This window comes from Petaurus breviceps, unplaced genomic scaffold (assembly GCF_028583685.1).
Source record: "Petaurus breviceps papuanus isolate PSGF00001 unplaced genomic scaffold, PetGlider_PUasm1.0 208, whole genome shotgun sequence".
In the NCBI taxonomy this organism is placed as follows: Eukaryota; Metazoa; Chordata; class Mammalia; order Diprotodontia; family Petauridae; genus Petaurus; species Petaurus breviceps.
The window spans coordinates 31,621,800-31,634,458 of NW_027185852.1; the positions used below are offsets into that span (position 1 = coordinate 31,621,800).

A 12,659-nucleotide genomic window follows, 5' to 3' on the forward strand; every position below is an offset into this window, starting at 1 on the left:
AAGAAAGAAAGAAAGAAAGAAAGAAAGAAAGAAAGAAAGAAAGAAAGAAAGAAAGAAAGAAAGAAAGAAAGAAACAAACAAACAAACAAAGAAAGAAAGAAACAAAGAAAGAAAGAAAGAAAGAAAGATCTAGGCAATAGATGGTCCTCATCCACTTGATCTTTTCTATGTGGATGGTAAAACCAAACTTAACTTTGAATAGTTATGGGAAGCCCTACAAGCCCCTTCTGGGGCTTGACACAATTAGTAAAGTGTCACCCACAGACAGGGACACTTAGACAACCTCACCATTCACTTGAAGAGAATTTCCCCTTGACTTGGATCTGTGCTACACCTCTTCTGTCACAGAAGTACATATCCTTGGTGAACATGAATCTCCTTATTTGATGTCCCACCTGATATTTCTCATTAGAGAGTGACTGAACATGTTATGTCCGATGTTGCACACTATATGTTGCTGAATATCAGTTAGTCAGTCAATATTTAAGTACTTACTATTTACTACCTACACAGGCCCTGTGCTAAGCACTGAGACTATAAAGAAAGGCAAGGGACAGTCCCTGCCCTTGGGGAGCTCACAATCTCATGGAAGATCTGCTTGTTCGCTCTTTCTCTCCTTACCAAGAATGATGGCCTGAATCATGTAGGACCGACTCTCCTAAAGATGGGAAAGTAAAGTAAGTCAGTAGGTCATGAAGGTCAGTAATTATTGACATTCTCTAAACTATCTTATTGCACTATGAATTAAATGGTTTGAGATTTTCTTCCACGCTTTTGTCATTTTGCCTTCATTGAATATAAGTCCCCCAAGGCTTTCACAATTGTGTCACCTCCAACATGGATCTCCTCTGTATAATACTTGGCCCAGACCAGTTACTTTTTCTACCTTTGTTCTATTTGCTGCCATTTCCACCTCTCCTAAAATCATATGTAGGACTATGGGGTCAGGGGCCCAAGGGTAGTGGTTCTCTTGCATTTTTCAACAGATTTATGCAGATTTTGTCCATGTTTCTTCTATTTGAGGCCTTTTCCCATTTCCATCTTTGAATACCCTTGTGATGACATTGCTAAAGGTTGGATCTCTTGCCAAGATTTCTTTAAACTGATTTTGCCCTCTGCTGCTTCTCTCCATGTTATGAAATGATACTTCTAATCATCCATGATCCCTTTTTGTAAGACTTTACAGACAAGTTTATAGTCTAACTTGATGTTATCTTTGGCAGCTTTCTCTGTTTAGTGAATCAGATGTTTGCTGCCAGAAGCCTTTTGAGACCTTTTTGATGTCCCTGTTGTCATAATAGATCTACATCATTTAAACTTCTCTATAAAATTGTCAGAGTCAATATTGGCGTCTTGTCTTCTGTCCATTTCCTATTTTTGGTTGCCAATTATTTGTTAAGGTAGCTCAGGATTGAATTGTTTCAAGTGTATGTCCCCTCTTCCTTCCATTCTTGTTCTTTCTTTATTGTGATGAGCATACTTTCTTAATAAATGCTGCCCTTTACTATCCTATTTCTCTTTAATGAGGTCTGCCTGCCAAGAGCTGTGGTCCAGTCATGAGTTTCATCCCACCAAGCAGGTCCAGTTCCTCCCCTGTCATCAGGACCCTCATTTCCTCTTTATTGTTGCCTGAAATGTGGCCGTTGATCTTAGGCTTTTGAAGTCACAGGTGGTACCACCAGCTTTTTCTCTTGCATTTTTTCCCCTCTTGTGAGTTTCTCACTGCTAGTCTTCTTTTACTGAAATTACCCCTGACAGCGCCTGGCTTCAGTGCAGTGAGGGGGGAGGGGAAAGGTAGGATGTGCATAGACAGTTTTCTCCAGCCCTTTATAAATTTTTTATTGTTTTTTTGCTTTTTGTAGGGGCAATTGGGGTTAAGTAACTCACCCAAGGTCACATGGCTAGTGAGTGTTGAGTGTCTGAAGCCGGATTTGAACTCAGGTCCTCCTGACTCCAGGGCTAGTGCTCTGTTCATTGTGCCACCTAGCCACCCTCCTTTATCCTTTTTTTGAAGAAAAGAAGATTATAAGACATGTTCTCACAACTATCAAGTTGATGAGATATGAAAAAGCCCCTTAATCAGACTGGTGGGCTTATGGGACATCAGCCAATGACACCACACAGGGGACTTCTAGGGAGTGGCTGAGAGGACCAATCAATGCCTGAGGTCACTCTTCATCTTTCCCCCTGAGCCTTTACTAAGTGCAGTAAGGGGCAGCAGGGGATGTGTCTCTCCTTGTCCCATTGGCAATGATACTTGAATTCAACCTGAAAGGGGAATTCAAGGATCTGTTTCCTGGATCCACATCCTCCAACTGATGCAAGGATTCAGAATGTGAGTGTTTCTGCCAGGTTTCTGCAGAGCCCACTTGTAGGCTTGAGTTGAGTGAGTCCGTGTGAGCTCTTGAGGTCTGGTGCTGGGAACCGGGACACTGCAATGAGGAAGACACAGAATTATCTCCATATCTTTGATGGGGAGCCACCAACTACTGCTACAGTTGTCATCTTCTGATGCTTCCTGGTGACCTCTCACCTTCCAGTGCTTAATTTTATTCTCCCTTAGGGAGCCATTTCTTCCTCAGAGCCTCCCACTCCTTCCTTTTTGGCATGAGTTCTTAATTCATACCTCTAAAACTGAGGCTTTAGCCGTGCATTTAGGATTCAGATATATTTGAAATATTTTTGCTCTTGTTGAGTTGTTTCAGTCATATGGCAAAGATTCTGAAGTAGTTTGCCATTTCCTTCTCTAGCTCATTTTACAGATGAGGAATGAAGCCAGACTGCATTAAGTGACCTACCCAAAGTCACACAGTTAGTAAGTGTCTGGGGCTAGATTTGAACTCAAGTCCTGACTCCAGGCCCAGCATTCTATCCACTGTACCTTCTAGCTGCCCTTGAAATACATATTCATTAATTTATCAGATACTGACTTGGAAGATTCCTTGACCATAATATATTCTCCTTTACCAGTCAAGAAATCACAGATTGACTTAAGAAATCTGAGGATTTAAATAGCCTTTATCAAAGGGACTCCTAGAAACTTCTAGAAATTACCCCAGAGGGCAAATTTTGCATTAAAGTAACAAATCAAGAACCATATGTCTATAACAGAAAGGGAAAATGGTGACAAAAGGCAAAAGTACATTTTTCAGGTTGGCTAGGTGGTATAGTGAATAGAGCACTGGCCCTGGAGTCAGAAGGACCTGAGTTCAAATGCGGCCTCAGACACTTAACACTTACTAGCCTTGTGACCTAGGGCAAGTCACTTTATCCCAATTGCCTTGCCCTCTCCCCTCCAAAAAGAAAAAAAATACATTGTCAGTAGTAATCATCAAAATAATCTGGTGCTGCCTAAAAAATAGAGTAATGGATCAGTGGAAGAGATTATATATAAATACACAATACATAGTATAAATGACAATAGCAATCTAGTGTTTGATAAACCCAAAGACCCAAGCTTTTGGGTTAAGAAATTACTATTTGACGAAAACTGCTGAGGAAACTGGAAAGCAGTCTGGCAGAAACTAGATATAGACCAAAGTCTCACACTGCATACTAAGATAAGATCAAAATGGGTACATGATTTCGAAATTTTTTCCCTATGAATAATATTTTATTTTTCCAATAACATGTTAAAACAATTTTTAACATTCAGTTTTTTTTAATTTTGAGTTCCAAATGCTCTCATTCCCTCCCTCTCCTCCTCCCTCATTGAGAAGGCAAGAAATTTTATATAGGTTATACGTGTGCAATCAAGCAAAACATATTTCCATATTAGTCATGTTGTGAAAGAAACACAGACCAAAAGGAAACCCTACAAAATATAAAGTGAAAAATAGTATACTTTGGTCTGTACTCAGGCTCCATCAATTCTTTCTCTACAGGTGGATGTTATTTTTCATAGTGAGTCCTTCAGAATTGTCTTGGATCGTCATGTCAATCAGAGTAGCTAAGTCTTTCATAGTTGATCATCATTACAATATTGCTATCACTGTGCACAATGTTCTCCTGGTTCTGCTCACTTTACTTTGCATCAGTTCACATAAGTTTTCCCAGGTTTCTCTGAGAGTATCCTGCTCATCATTTCTTATAGCAAAATAGTATTCCATCACAATCATATATATCACAACTTGTTCAGCCATTCTTAATTGATGGACATCTCAATCTCCAATTCTTTGCCAACACATGACTTAGACATAAAGTGCTATATCACAAGCAAATTCAGAGAACATGGAAATTCTTACCTGTCAAGTCTATGAAAAAGGGAAGATTTTATGACCAAACAAGAGATAGGATCACAAGAAGTATAATGGATAATTTTCACTATATGAAATTTAAAATGTTTTGCACAAACAAAACCAATGCACCCAAAGCTAGAAAGAAAGCAGGATACTGGGGGAAATTTTTACTATAAGTTTCTCTAATAAAGGGCTCATTTATAAAAATATATAGGAAACTAGTCAAATTTATAAAAATAAGAGAAATTCACCAAATGAAAAATGGTCAAAGGATAAAAGTAGGCAATTTTGAGAAGAAGAAATCAAAGTTATCTATAGTCATATTTTTGAATGCTCTAAATCACTATTGATTAGAGAAATGCAAATTAAAACAACTCTGAGGTATCACCTCACACCTATCAGATTGGCTAACATGGCAGATGAGGAAAATGACAAATGCCAAGGGAATGTGGAAAATCAGGGACACTAATGCACTATTGGTGGAGTTGCAAACTAGTCTAACCATTACAGAAAACAATTTGGAACTATGCCCAAAGGGCTATAAAACCATATATACCCTTTGACCCAGCACTACTATGACTAGGTCTATATCCCAAAGAGATCAAAGAAAAAGGAAAAGGATCTATATGTACAAAAATACTTATAACAGCTATTTTTTCTGGTGGCAAAGAAGTGGAAATTGAGGGGATGCTCATTGGGAAACAGCTGAACAAGTTGTGGTATATGATTGTGACAGAATACTATTTTGTGATAAGAAATGATGAACAGGATGCTCCTGCTCATCATTTATTGATTTTTTTTTTCATTTTTGGAGGGGAGGATTTTGTATTTCTAATGCTATATTTCATGAGCCCCACTTGTGTGCTTTCCCCTGTTATTATCAGTTTCTATCAGTCAGCTAGACTTAAGTAAGCTTTTTTAAAAGGTAGTAGAATAAGAACAATTAGTACAAACCTCCCTTTCCCAAAGGTCTGTGACATCCTCACCCACAAATACATACAAAGTCCAGGGGAGAGTGGGTTCAAGGTTACAGCTCAAAAGGGGAACTCACAGCTCTCAGAAGTCCTCTTGCTGGAGTCCTCAGGGTGTTGCCCTTAGGGAGCTTTTTTTTTTTTAAGCAATTGGGGTTAAGTAACTTGTTCAAGGTTACACGGCCAGTTATTATTTCTAGGTGTGGTACTGAGTATCTGAGCCCGGATTTGATCCAGGTCATCCCGACACTGGAGCTGGTGCTCTTACTCGCTGAGCCACCTGGCCACCCACCTTAGGGAGCTTTTTGATAAGCTCCTTGAAGAACTTTGAAGTTGCATGTCTCCCTGTGTCTTGTCTGTACCTGGCTCCTGATGCAGCCATTGCTGTCCTAGAGTCACCATTAAAATGCTGATGTCAGATGGGGGCTCACTTTGAGAAGTGTTGTGTGATTTGACCAGACAAGACTCTGGGAATCCGTTGAGAGCCCCCCAGCTTTGAAAACCCAGATGTTGATGCTTCCCTCTCTGGTAACTGACTAGGTATGGATGTAATGGTTGGACAGTTGGAGGCCTGTCTGCTTGATCTGTTTGTTTCTCTGTCTTGTAACTCCTGCTTGTAACCTGTCTGTATACTTTGAAGTTTGGGGTGCTGACTTTTTCCCCTGAACTAGCTGTGATTATATGTTTGATTGATTAAAGCAAGATTGAAACAAAAAATGCTGATGAAAATTCCAAATCTTCCATTTGTACAAAGTTCAAGAGGTCTTCCTCTGGCTTGCTCAGGGTGAGTGGAGAGAGAGGAAAACTGAAGTCATGGTAGGCTAGGGCTTGGGCTAGAGCTAGGGCTAGGGTTAGGGCCACCTTTCTGTTTCTTCCTCCTGCCAAATGATTCCTTTTCAGGGATTTGACTGGAAACTTCTCTTCTACACTATTAGATGCTTGAACCTCTGGGTTCTGAATTAGTCTGCTATTTTTTAAAGACACCTCACAAGATGTGACAAATATTATGCAATAATATTTGACTTCATCCAATAACTTTCAAAAATTACTTATCCTTTTTTGTGTCCTGGACCCCTTTGCCTTCTAGCAAAGCCTACAGACCTCTTCTCGAAATCAGGTTTGTAAATGCATAAAATAAAGTACATAATATTGCAAAGGAAACCAATTATATTGAAATATAATAATTTTTTTAAAAACCCTAGATGATTGGACCCAGGTTAAGAACCCTTGGTCTAGACCCAGAAATACCACTACTAGGTCTGTATTTCAAAGAGATCAAAGAAAACAAGAAAGGACAAAAATTATTTACAGCACCTCTTTTTGTAGTGACAAAGAATTAGAAATTAAGGGCATGCCCATCATTTGGGGAATGGCTAGACAAGTTGTGGTATATGATTGTGATGGAATACTGTTGTGCTATAAGAAATGACAAACAGAATGGTTTCAGAGAAACCTGGGAAGACTTATATGAACTGAAATCATTGCGGTTTTGTGGTGTGTTGTGGCAGCACCATCTCAAAGAATTCAGAGTCAGATCACCTCTAATCCAGGTGCAGACATTTATTGAGTATTGATGTCCACTCCTCTCCAACGGATACTGTGGTTTCTGTTTTAAGGGGATAAGGAGAAGGCCTATGGCTAGGTACTTGCTTCTTAGATCCTTGCCCGTCTCCAAGAAGAGAACCAGGCTAGATTCAGATCTATCTGCCCCTTCAAATATTGCTGGTCTGGGAGTACAAATTTGGTTCAAAACAAAATCTATTTACCTGGTCACTACCCCTTAGTCTATACTAACTTACTACCACCATTGGCATCTTGAGTGTTTAGCATAGTGCCTGGTATATAAGTAGGCACTTAATAAATGTTTATTGACTGACTAACCCACCTGTCCTTTCCTCCAAACACTACTTCACAAAAAATCATTACAAATATCGAAATAATGAGTAAACTCACTAATCCAAGCAAAATGCAAAGAGGAATTGGAGAAGTTACATAGAATAAAATACATGAACTCTCTACCCAGGCTTGAGATATCACAGTTCAAAGCAGGAGATAGGCCCCAGTACCAGCCAAAGGCCAAAGTGTTTCTCCAAACGCTCCAGGGAGGTGAGCTGGGAATCAGGGGCATATTGAGGAGCTTCCCCTACATATCTGCAGCTTCCCAAGTCTTTCTCTTCATATGTCTTCTGAGTAGGAAGCCTCTCCTTGAAGTATCTCTGGCACTAACTAACTCCACCCCTATGCTGGCCCACACCATTCCATCAGCATTCTTTCCATCAGCTTGCTATCTCCTTCTGCATTTTTAATGACAAACAAAAGGCTCCAGACTCAGAAAGCTGGATTCTCTATGTAGCCTCTATTAGCCTAAAACGATAACTTCTTGTAGTTTAAAAGTCAGAGCCCTAGAAAATTCAGCTTGTCACGAAGATCTTTTAATTTCCTTTTAAGTTGAAATTTCTTTTTTTTTTTTTTTGCATCTCCACAGAAGGGCCCCGAATCCATCTGGCTCTGCCCTCTTCCTTTCTTCCCCTCACCCCTCTGTGTTACAGTCTTCTACTTTCCAGTTTCTGACAAGGGTCAAGTTTACCCTTGTCCACCTAGATCCCCCCTCCCCGCTGAAGCCCCACTTCTCTTGTATATTTTTAGGAACACTTCCTTGTCCCTCATCACTGGAGTGTGGAGAGGCATTACTCCAGTCCATTGAGATTCATTTTCAGGAAATTCAACCTGTACTTGGAAAACAGAGAAAAGCCACTTGAATGTGGCAGAAGGACAAACCACACACAATGCACATCATTGTGAAATTTTTGTTACTCCCTGTGGCATTTGGAACTGCCCTTATCCCAATTAGCTAATCAATATACATTTATTAAGCACCTGTTGTGTGTCAGCTACCTTTCTAGGTCCTGGAGATACAAAGACAAAAGTGAGAAAGGTTCTGTCTTCAAGTTTCCATTCTACTGGAAGGATATAATATGTTCACAGACAGTACATACGAGATAGAGTGGTGGATAGTTGGTTAGTCCCTGGGCGTGGAGTCAGGAAGACTCATCTTCCTGAGTTCAAATCTGGCCTCAGACATTTGCTAGCTGTATGACCCTGGGCAAGTCACTTAACCCTGTTTGCCTCAGTATCCTCATCTGTCAAATGAACTGGAGAAAGAAATGACAAACCCCTCCAGTGGCAGTATCTCTGCCAAGAAAACCCCAAATAGGGTCAACAAGGGTCAAACACAACTGAAAAAAAAATGACTGAAAAACAACAGTACATATGGACTACATACAGAGTAATAATAATAGCTATCATTTGAATATATAATATATTGAATAATAATAACTGGCATTTGAAAGTTGCAAAGCACTTTATAAATATTCCTCACAACGAGTCTGCAAGGTAGACGCTATTGCGTTCCTCATTTTGTAAGTGAGGAAACTGGGCAGGCAGACTGAGCGATTGCCCATGGTTACAAAACTAAGTCAGGATTGGAGGCAGGATTCCAATTCAGGTCTTCCTGACTCCAGATCCAGTACTCTCATCGTTGAGCCGCCTAGATGCCTGGGATGTTGGGGGGAGGCACCAACAACTGGAGGAATCAAGAGAGGCCTTTGGAAGGAAGAGTATTTGAACTGATACTTGAGGGGAGTTGGGAGTTTGAAGAGACAGAAGAGAGGAGGAAGAACACTGAAGGCATGGGGGTTAGTTTAGGCAAAGAAACAGAGGTCAAAGGGTATGTGAAAGAAAGTCATGCATAGCGACCTGTAGTGAAACCTAGAAGGTCAGCTGGAGCCAGGCTGTGAAGGGTTTTAAAGGCCAAATAGGGGCATTCATATTTTATCTTAGAGGCAATGGGGAGCCACTGAATCTTGTTGAGAGGAGGAGTTACATAGTCAGATATGAACTTTGTAGGAAAATCATGTTGACAGCTATTTGGAGGATGGACTGGAGAGGGGAGAGACTGGAGGCAGTTTACGAAACTCTTAGAGTAGTCTGAGGGAGAGGTGTTGTGGGCCTGGACTAGGGTGGTAGCAGTGTGATTGGAGAGAAGGAGTCCAATGCCAGAGATGTTGTAAAGGTAAGATTACAAAACCTGGCAATTGAGGGGCTAGGGTCAGGGATAAGGAGAACTGGGATGACTTAAGTAGTGGGCCTGAGTGACTGAGAAAATGGGTGATGGCGTCTGTGGTAGAAATAGGGAAGTTAGGGCATGGCTTGGTGGTGTAGTGAATAGATCACTGGCCTTGGAGTCAGGAGGACCTGAGTTCAAATTTGGCGTCAGACACTTAACACAAAAACCAGCCGTGTGACCTTGGGCAAGTCACTTAACCTCAATTGCCCTCCAAAAAGCAAAAGCAAAACCAAAAAGAAATAGGGAAGTTAGGAAGGCTGTGTGTTTCAGAAGAAGTTGATAATTTCTATTTTAGATGAGTTGAAAGCAAGAAATATGTAGGACATTCAGTTGGAGACAAACTAGAGCTTAATAGAGACATAATGACTCGATGTGTAGGTCTGGGAATCAAATGCATGACTGAGATAGATGGAGAGAGAGACACACACACAGAGACAGAGAGAGAGAATCAGAGACAGAGACAGACAGAGATAGAGAGACAGAGAGGATAAAAGAGACCATGGCAGAACCGGGGGGGACCCCCATCCAAAGTAGGTGGGACAAAGGACTCATGATCCTGCCAAAGAGACTGAGAAGGTACCTCCCTGATAAGAAGTAATCAGGTTTTTCAACTCTTAGCTACCACATCACACTTATCAGATTGGCTAACATGACAAAACAAAAAATTATAAATGCTGGAAAGATGTGGGAAAATTGGAACACTAATGCATGGTTGGTAGAATTGTATATAGATCCAATCATTCTGGAGAGCATTTTGGAATTATAACCAATGGCTATAAAAATGTGCATACCCTTTGACCCAGCAATACCACTTCCAGGGCTGTATCCCAAAGAGATCATAGAAATGGGAAAGTGACCCACATGTACAAAAATATTTATAGAGGCTCTTTTTGTAGTGGCCAAGAATTCGAAATTGAGGGGATGCCCATCAGTTGGGGAATGGCTGAACAAATTGTGGTATATTAATGGGATGGAATACTATTGTGCTATAAGAAACGATGAGCAGGCAGACTTCAGAAAAACCTGGAAAGAGTTATATGAACTTATGCCAAGTGAAGTGAGCAGAACCAGGAGAACATTGTACACAGTAACAGCACTATGATGACTGACTTTGATAGACTTAGCTCTTCTTAGCCATGCAAAAACAAAGACAACTCCAAAGGACTCATGATATAAAACGCTGTCCACATCCAGATAAAGAACTATGGAGTCTGAATGCAGATTGAAGCATATTATTTGCTCTCTCTCTTTTTTTTTTTTTGCTTGTTTCTTCTTTCTTGTGGTTTTTCCCATTAGTTATAATTCTTCTTTACAACATGACTAATATGAAAATAGGTTCAATATGAAAGTATAAGTAGAGCCTGTATCAAACTGCATGCTGTCTTGGGGTGGGGGGAGGAAAGAGATGGGGAGAAAATTTGGAACTCAAAATCTTATAGAAATAAATGCTGAAAACCAAAAATTAATTAATTAATTAGAAAAAAAGATTTTTAAAAGTAATCAGATTTTTATAGGCAGCTAAACAGTATAGTAGATGGAGTACTAGGCTGTCGGGAAGACCTGAGTTCAAATTCAGTCCCAGATACTTACTAGCTGTGTGACCCTAGGTAAGTCACTTAAACCCTATATGTCTCGGTTTCCTCAACTGTAAAATGACAGGGTTGTTATGAGTTTCAAATGAGATATCTGTAAAGAATCTAGCACCATGGAAAGGGGAAGAGGAAGGGAACAAGCATGTATTAGACCCCTACTGTGCACCAGGCATTTTGATAAGCACTTTCTGCCTACATTTCATTTGAACTTCACAATAACCCCGCGATGCTATTATGCTCCTAATTTTATAGTTGATGAAGCAGTAGGAGAGCATTTACTCCTGTCTGCTACTTTTCTTGTAACCATATTCATCCTTATTATCTTGAGATTTAAGTTATTCAAGAATGTGTTTGGTTATTCCCTTATTAACCACTAAAGTTGCTACAGCTTTCTCCTTAATTAAACGTTATCTCTAAGCCCCCAAACCAGGTTAATAAATATTATTTATTTAGACAGCTGGAGAAATATCTTTTCCCATAAGCAGTTGCTCAGCCTTCACAACACATCAAAGTCCCCAGTCTTCCAGGCTTAAATATCAAAGTTACTAGCTTTATAATTTATTAACAGTGTAACAAATAATAAAACAAAGACATAATTATTTATAAAGTTTCAACGGAGAAAGATCACAGCCAGAGTCACCTCTAACCATCCCTTTAACGGCTGACTTCTCCATTCTGCAAGCAAAGTACCGACTCCAAAGAGCGACCCAGGCTTCTCAGGAATTCCCTTTGCGATGTTTCTTCACAATGTCGTGGAGGGCTGTCCAAGAAGAACCCTTTTCTGACCACACGAAGCAGGGCCGCCTGGCGCAGTCCTCTTCCGGGACTTTGGAGTGTGCACAGATACTTGGTAACTGTTTCCTGTCTGTGTGCTTGGTGGTGAAGAAAAGGACTTTTAATTGGCTGTAGAGTGGGACCTGGGTGTGCATTTCCAAAGGCACTAATCAGCCCAAGTGAGGTCTTTGTCCTTCCTGTCTGGCTGCTTTCAAATGAGGGGTCAGGAAGTGCTGTAAGCCTCCAGGAAGGGGAAGATAAAGAGAAGGACCAGGAGAGAGAGGAAGAAGAAGGGGGAGGGAAGGGGGGCAGAGACAAAGGGAGACAGGGAGAGAGAAACTAGTGCCACCCAATTTGACATGAAGCCATGACTACATGGCCTCACTGTTGCTTCTATCCCTCTTGTATATATTCTCTCCTGATTTAGATGAAGGAATATTGGGGATAGAAGAGATTAGGCTGTGACTTTGTGAGTTTTGAAATGTCAAAAGAGCAAGGCATCAGATGTCCAGTGACAGGATTCCATGCCAGAGCAGCCAAACCCAATGATTTTGAAGCCCAAGTGATCCACATGATGCAACCTAGACTCAATACTAGGTTGTATGAGTGAAGGAAGAATTCTGTCTGTTGGCTTTGGAAATGAATTTGATTGCTATAAATGCCTTGCAAGAATTTGTTTTAAGGTTGGGCCCACTCTACCCAGGAACTGAGATGGTCTAGAGGAGAGTGTGCAATGAGTCCTCGTCCAAGTACTTCACTTCTTGCTACGGTTTCTCAGTAAATATTCCTTTGTAAAAGCCAGTTGGTACAAGTTGATTGAATACTTTGTTGTTGTCCAGTCATTTTCAGTTGTGTCTGACTTGTTATGATCCTGTTTGGGGCTTTCTTGGCAATGATACTGGAGTGGTTTGCCATTTCCTTCTCCAGCTCATTTTACAGATGAGGAAACTGAGGCAGA

The 12,659-nt window shown here is 40.6% G+C and overlaps 1 long non-coding RNA gene across 1 annotated transcript; it reads right to left on the bottom strand.

Moving 5' to 3' along the window:
- Positions 1-1,813: 1,813 nt before the first annotated feature.
- On the bottom strand, positions 1,814-11,794 carry LOC138165224 (uncharacterized). Its single transcript, XR_011169310.1, has 2 exons — positions 11,568-11,794; positions 1,814-2,432 (listed from the first exon to the last, which is right to left on the bottom strand). It is a non-coding gene; the product is annotated as an uncharacterized lncRNA (long non-coding RNA).
- Between the last annotated feature and the right edge of the window lie 865 nt (positions 11,795-12,659).